Source organism: Diabrotica undecimpunctata, chromosome 8 (genome assembly GCF_040954645.1).
Source record: "Diabrotica undecimpunctata isolate CICGRU chromosome 8, icDiaUnde3, whole genome shotgun sequence".
Taxonomy (NCBI): Eukaryota; Metazoa; Arthropoda; class Insecta; order Coleoptera; family Chrysomelidae; genus Diabrotica; species Diabrotica undecimpunctata.
This window is the reverse complement of record NC_092810.1, coordinates 71,395,056-71,402,359: the sequence shown is the minus strand read 5'-3', so window position 1 is coordinate 71,402,359 and position 7,304 is coordinate 71,395,056. Positions and strand designations below refer to the sequence as shown.

The 7,304-nt window shown below is 30.2% G+C and overlaps 1 long non-coding RNA gene across 1 annotated transcript; it reads right to left on the bottom strand.

Moving 5' to 3' along the window:
• Window positions 1-1,003: 1,003 nt before the first annotated feature.
• LOC140448451 (uncharacterized) lies at window positions 1,004-6,826 on the bottom strand. The gene is made up of 2 exons (XR_011951715.1): window positions 6,666-6,826; window positions 1,004-1,210 (listed from the first exon to the last, which is right to left on the bottom strand). It is a non-coding gene; the product is annotated as an uncharacterized lncRNA (long non-coding RNA).
• Between the last annotated feature and the right edge of the window lie 478 nt (window positions 6,827-7,304).

The window sequence follows — 7,304 nt, the reverse complement described above, 5'->3', positions numbered from 1 at the left end:
TTAAAATAGGTGAAACATGGCAAACTACTCGAGTTATACAATTATAAACCTGTGCTGGGTTTTCAACCCCCATACATGTTTTGAAATGGGAGGAGAGGTCAAATGACCCATAATTTAAAAGTTTGATTACTGACACAATTTTATTTAGCTTTTTAAAATCAACAAATAATTTACCGACAAATCGTGTTTTACACTTATGTATAATATGTTGCAAATACCAGCGCAGGGTCAAAGTTACAAACAATGTTTTTGCATAAAAATTATCCCCTTAGATATAAAAACGAAACAGTTTTTTACAATTTATGCCAACCATCATAATAAGTAATATCTATATAATAAGGAATAAGATTTTCAATTGATTTATTTTTTCGGGGTCGGCCTCTACTTCTTTGTGTCGATGGCGATTTATCTTGAGCTATTCTCACTATTCTTCTCTTTTTCGTTTTGCTAATATGTTCACAAAATTTTTTTGTTGTTTAGCATCCAATCATGAATAGCGTCTACCCTACATATATTTCTTATATTTTCACCTGTTTCTCAGTCAAGAATCTTTTCAGCTATGCCACGATGAAACGAAGTACTTCCATTTCTGTTGTTTGAAGCAATCCTTTAGATTTATTTTTCTGGTCTGGTTTCCGCGGTGTATGTCATTATAGGCCTTCTAGCAGCTTTGCTAGCTTAATGTTTTTATTACGCCATATTGTATTATTTAAACAGAAAGTCATTTTTGTTGCTCCTACTATTTATTATCTTTCTTCAACATCGCCATAGCCTGGTAGTTCTATGCCTAAGTATTTAAACATCTGTTGTTGGATAATTGATCCATTTAAAAAAAAAAGGTGGAGCGACAATTTGAACGTTGATGTAGGTAGATAAAGTTTAAACACATAGAATAACGATAGAAAAAGAAAAGAAGAAATGTATTTAGTGTCTTTAATATGTCTTTGACAATTTGTCTATTCTATAAACATTTTTGGGTTGTATTTGAAATAAAAAAATGTGCTAAATGCAAAAATTAATTTATTGTCACAAAAGTTGAACACATTGTCGTTGCGGTAAATTCCTCATTGCTGGGTTACACAAATCAAATATTACCATTAACTATTTTATTTTTAACCCCAAATTGGTGCGTGTCCCCAGCCCCATCCCCAACCAGGCCATCCAGGAGCAATAACGGCACCAGGAGCAGATGGTCCAGCAATAATAGTACCTAGTAGAAAATTTATTATTAAGTAAAAATGGCTTAAATAGTAGATTAAATTAAAAATGTAATACAAAAACCACGAGTTTTAGACAAATCAAGTTAGTAAAAATTAAATATTTTTTGCTACAACTGTATATACAAGTTTGACAGTTGAAATGTATAGTATGAGAGATTACAAAAATACTTTCATTTGGGGATTTATTAATTTTTATTGGAACTAGTTTTAAATAAACAATCAAAACGTCAAACTCATTATTTTGCTCATAATTTAAAAACTTGATGATTGAATGATGATGAACTTGAGATTTGATGTCAACAGACAACGTTTTTGTAAAAAAAGATACATGGAACTAGATATGCTAAATTTAAATTGGTTAATAAACAAAAAAGTAATTACAAAATGAATAACAAAATCGCTGAAACAAAAACATTTCCCAAACCAAGCCGCGAGACACCGTAGTAACGGCTTTAAGGCATTAGGGTGACAGTGTCGTAAACGGTTCCTTTAAAGCAACACCTTCGCACCCCATAAAATTAATGTTCAAAAACAAAAATAACTTTACAAAAAGACAGCATTACAAGGACTTAAACCAGCGGTGCTGGGAGAAACAGAGATTCCATTTTTCAAAGAAACAAAATAGCTAGGGATATTTTTTGATCATAGGCTTACATGGAATACTCACATACTAAAAACCGCACAGAAAGCTACTATGTCCTTAGGCAGAAATAAAAGAATGTGTGGTAAGAATTGGGAACTCAATCCCAAAAGGCTCTTTTGGTCATATATAACGGTTATTAGACCAATCATAATCTATGAGTCTATGGCGTGGTGGAAAAAGACACAGCAAGTGATAGCAATAAGGCTGCTAAGTAATACACAAAGGCTAGTATGCCTGTGTATTACGTGGACCATAAAAATAACTCCTACATCGGCGTTGGAAGTCCTGCTCAATTTTTCACTACTTCATATCTTTATATAGGGCGAATCCTGTGACCTGTGACGCACAGATTAATACATAGTCAACAACACAGAAGACAGGCGCATAGTGCTGACAATTGAAAGCTAATCGAGGATCTAAAAGTAGATATCGTAATGGGGAAACCCATCGATGCAACAGCTACGACGTATAGCTTTGACAATAACTTCCCAGGCAGGGAACACTGGAAGGAAGGTGTACTCATGCAAGGGGAAGCTATCAAAAACATCGGATGGTCTAGGAGCCGGTATAGTAGAGACAAAGCAAGGGATACATTTTTTGGTTGTCTACGGATATTACAATTGTTCAAGTGAAAATAACGAATCTATCACTATTTGAAAGAAATAGAAAGACAGAAAATTGTAATCTTGTCATTCAGTTGTCATCTTCACAGATAGCCAGGTAGCACTAGAACACTCAATTCTGTAGGTATAGGTCTATTCTAAGCTAGTATGGAATTGTGTTGGTGCCCTAAATCAACTCGGACACCGTCGCAAGGTTACGGTCTTTGTTGCCGATTGAGTACAGAAGTTTTGTTGTCGAGAATTTACTTTTAATCCGAATTCAGAGAGTTAACATCTGAGGGTTGTAAAATATTTGTTTATTGAATGTCGAATTGTTGATCGTATTGAAATATTGTGTTTTTTAGAAAATTAAATTAAGTTGAGAGTTAAGTATGTTAAAAATATTATAATTCTAGTGGCAACGGTAAATACGGTAGTCTGGGTACCAGGATACCAGAGTCATTAAAGCAATAAAAAAGAAAATTAAATGGCCAAATAAGGCTCATTAATGCCAATCATTTTACTAAAATCCTTTTGCGGTGTTGCAAGGGCAACAATAACGGGTTTAATAAAATAGGTAGCACATAAATCTCTGTAAATCTAAACAGTCAAAGCCATAGTAGGGTCGGTAACAGAGCACCGTAAGCTGAATAGGCAGTTGAAGCTAATAAGATTGGAAGATGATGATCTATATCTATAAAGATTCTGTCACCTAGAGAAAGAAACAGCAGAGCACATTTTGTGTAAGTGCGACAGCTTGGCAAATGTGCGGTTTTTTACGTTAGGCGAAGAAAAGCCTCTTGCAAAGAGCTACATCGAAGGTTTAGTATCCAAGCTATTAGACCTTTTAAAGAGGGCCAAGCTAGAGAATATAATCTAGGATTAGAGGACCACAATAGATCTGAAAAGGTCGCAGTGGAATAGGCGAAAAAGCCACCTCATTGAATCTATCTATCTACTGTCTGTTGAATAATTTTATAATTATATGTTCTTTAAAAAACAATCAAGTTAATATGTTTTTAAAAATTTATTCGTATTTTGTTTTATTAAATCCAAGTAAAATCAGCAAGAGATTAATATAAATCGCTATAAACGAAGCAAAAAATAAGGGAAACCACCTGTTGATGAAATAGCTATTAAGATAACAATTTATATATTACAACATACAGAGAATGTTAAATGTTTAGCGTACAATAAAAACAATAAAAACCATAGTTTTTATTTAAAAACAATTATGGCAGTTAAAAATGCTCTTTTGAAAATATATAAATATAAAAAAAATAACAAAATTAAAAGTTTTTAAAAATACAAGATATACGGAGATACGCCAAAAATAGTGCAGAAGAAATTAAAAACAATACAAAGATAAACACATATCTAAACGTTTACATGAGTAATGAATATCGAACAAGATAAACAAGAACGCTGAGGATAAAAGTACAGTTGTATCGTTATTAAAAATTCAGTCAAAATAAAAAAACAGAAGTTAAATGAGCAGAGAGATTCATAAAATTGCAAAATAGAAAGTTTCTAAAAGAAATCAGATCTTATGAAAAAAAACTGACGTAAAAAGGTGAAAAGAAATCAGATTATATGGATCTAGAATTATTTTCTTGTTGTATTTCTATATTATCTACTGTACTTAATGGGAATAAACCCAATCATCATCATCATCAGTAGCTCGACAACCCTTTCTGGGTCCTGGCTTGTTCTAGGATTTTCCGCCATTCTGTTCTGTTCCTTGCTTTGTTTTTCCAGTTGGTAATCTTAAGTGTTTTCAGATCGAATAAACCCAATGTTTAAATAAAAATACTTATAGTTGATTTCCACCTCGGAGATAATTTATTAAATATTTTGAAAACGGTTTCCGAAGTGGAAATCTAAACGTCAAATATAAAGTATTCTCAATTATGGTTTATTCTGACTAAATAATATCAAAGTTTTATTTAAAAATCCTTTATAAAAGGTATATAATAAAAAATACAGTTTCGGGCTATATCACAGAAGGTTTTCGGACTAAAAAGTTTATCATCAGTATAATATATTACTTGGAATAAGATTACCACTTAAGTAAAAGCAAGCATAAAAGTTAAATTTGGACTAAGGTCGAAAAAGCAATCTGGTTAAATATTTACCAGGTATACATGATTCAAACTACTAAATATCTGGGTAAAAACCCTTTAACAAAATTTGTTTTGTGTTACATTATTGTTAAAATATGTTGTGATGTTAGTATTTAACAGATATCCTGTACGGCAACGTAAGACTCCCAATAGGGGTTGTCGCTCACTCTCAGACCTTTTCTGAATGGGTTCTAGATTCTAATTCAAATGACAGTTTTTGAATGGATGAATTAACAAAGCAGTCAATGTAACGTGTAGTATGTGTCTTAATGTGACAACACCCAGCAATGTGTTAAATGAATGTGTTGAGAAATTTAAAAATTTTTAATTTATTATTTTTATAATTATTATATTATTTTTATTTATTATTCCTTATAAAAGTAGCACACAATAATATGTTGGGGTTGAAGTTGGTATATTCTGAAAATTATGTTAAACCTTGTGATGGAACTAGTGTATGGGTGAAAAGACTGTAAAAATGTTTAAATCTAAAGTAGCATAACAATAATACATATACCCATTGGTACAATGATAAAGGAGATATTGATAAGACTCTTTACGTTGTAAATTAACATTTAGTACCTGGAAAGTAATGGAAGATGCATGTATGATGTTGAGTTAGTAATTGACAAAGACAACAGGTTAAACTGTTTTGTGTATTTATAGAGCTTGATGTAGAAATCTACGAAATAAAGGTATAGAAGAGTTATATTGTAATTTATAAACTCATATTGAAATATTTAATCACATCATACACATACCTACCTGAAAATTATGTTGTAGGTATGTGTATGATGTAAAGATATAAATTGTTGATGATAGGAGGTTGAATTGTTTAATGTGTGGATTTATTGATTCATTCATGGTATACAGCTGACTACAGGAATTTAATTTTACTTGTGGATTTTGAAAAATATAAATAATTAATTTTATGTATCACACAAGGTTTAAAAAACCTTAGAAATTCTTAACATTTAAAAAATTTTAACCAGGATTAAGGAAAAATTTTACATGTGTGATACTTGCTTGAACTCCCAAATATGAAGACTGTATACGAAACGAAAGTTTAAAAAAACACTAATAAAAAAGTACTTTATACAAATGATAAAAACAATGCTACAACAGATAACAAGTTAACAGATCATGGGAAAATAAAAATGAGATCTGTCGTGCTGTATGTTAAGAATAAGTAGGTTATATAGAGATGCTACGATTAAATGGATTTTAATTAGATGAATAATTTCTTTTTTTATGGTATACCTAGATATAAAAAGTAATAAGATAAATAAAATGAAAACAAACCACAGTGTCTTTAAAGTTGATCAGATTAATGAAAAAATACTAAAAAATATTCATATAACTATTTGTATATCGATCGATTATTTCTTGAATTAGTGCCCTAACATAGTTGGCGTGACAAAAAAAACCAGGGAGATCTATTTGGAAATATGAAAATAAAACGATATTGAAATACTGAGAATTCAGTAAAATATATGAAGACATTTAGATATTTACTGATAAACTCCGTAAAAATATGGAGTAGAAATTAGAAATGCATAAACCCGAATAGGTGATGCAAATAAAATAAAAACAAACAAAATAATAAAAAATCATTTTGATCAAGACTTGACAGAAAATAATTGAGAAATATGTATTCACAATTGATTAAAGAGAAAAATAGATGAAGATGAAGTTGAAAATATATAAAAGTGAACTGGAATCACAAGTATTTGAATTGGTAAGCTAGCTTGACTACTATATCAGTATAAATAATGTAAACAAATAATTAAAAAATGCACTACAGATATTAAAAATGATGACAAAATAACTAAGACTAAAAATGATAAGATGAAAATTTAAATCTAAAAGAATATAGACAACTAACATACATGCGTATATTTGATAAATATATAAATAACAATTTTAATTCTACTTTACACATCAGATAATGGAATAGAGAATATAAAACGATCTACGTTTTAAATTTTACAATTACATAACATTCTTATACAGAGGAAATAAAAACAAAAGTAATTTTACAAAATTAAAGAGTTGATTTACAAAATTCTTGTCTTACCTGCAGGACCAGCTACAACAGTACCAGGAGCCCAAAGACTAGGGGCAGCTAAGGTTGAGGTAATTGCCAAGACGGCGAAGACGGCGAGAATGATTAGTTTCATCGTTGATTAGTTATTGAAGATTACAATAAGTATCTGCACATACAGTAAACAGTTTGCACTTTTTATAGTTAAGAGTAACGAATGATCTATGTTTAATTATATTTAACATAAATAATTCAATCAGAGCCGTTTCAAGGGAAGTAGAGCGTCTAAAAGATTTCTTAAATAAAAACTTATATTATCCGCCTCTTTTGATATGGCTTATTCACGTGAAAGGAGCTATAGCCATTTTACCAAATATCTTTATAACCTTTTACTTCTACTAATTTTTACTTGTAAATATGATGCACCTATATATATATATATATATATATATATATATATATATATATATATATATATAGTTTGTTATTTCCTGACCTTAAATATTTAAATAGAAACTTTTTTATTTCCTGGGTTTGTCGATCTTTTGTAAATAAAACTACTTAACTATTGCTTAAACGTTTCGGCAGTTTGCCATTTTCAATAAGCACTTTATTTTATAAACATTTCATATTCTGAATGGTTATTTTCTAGAGAATGTTTTACTAGGGCTA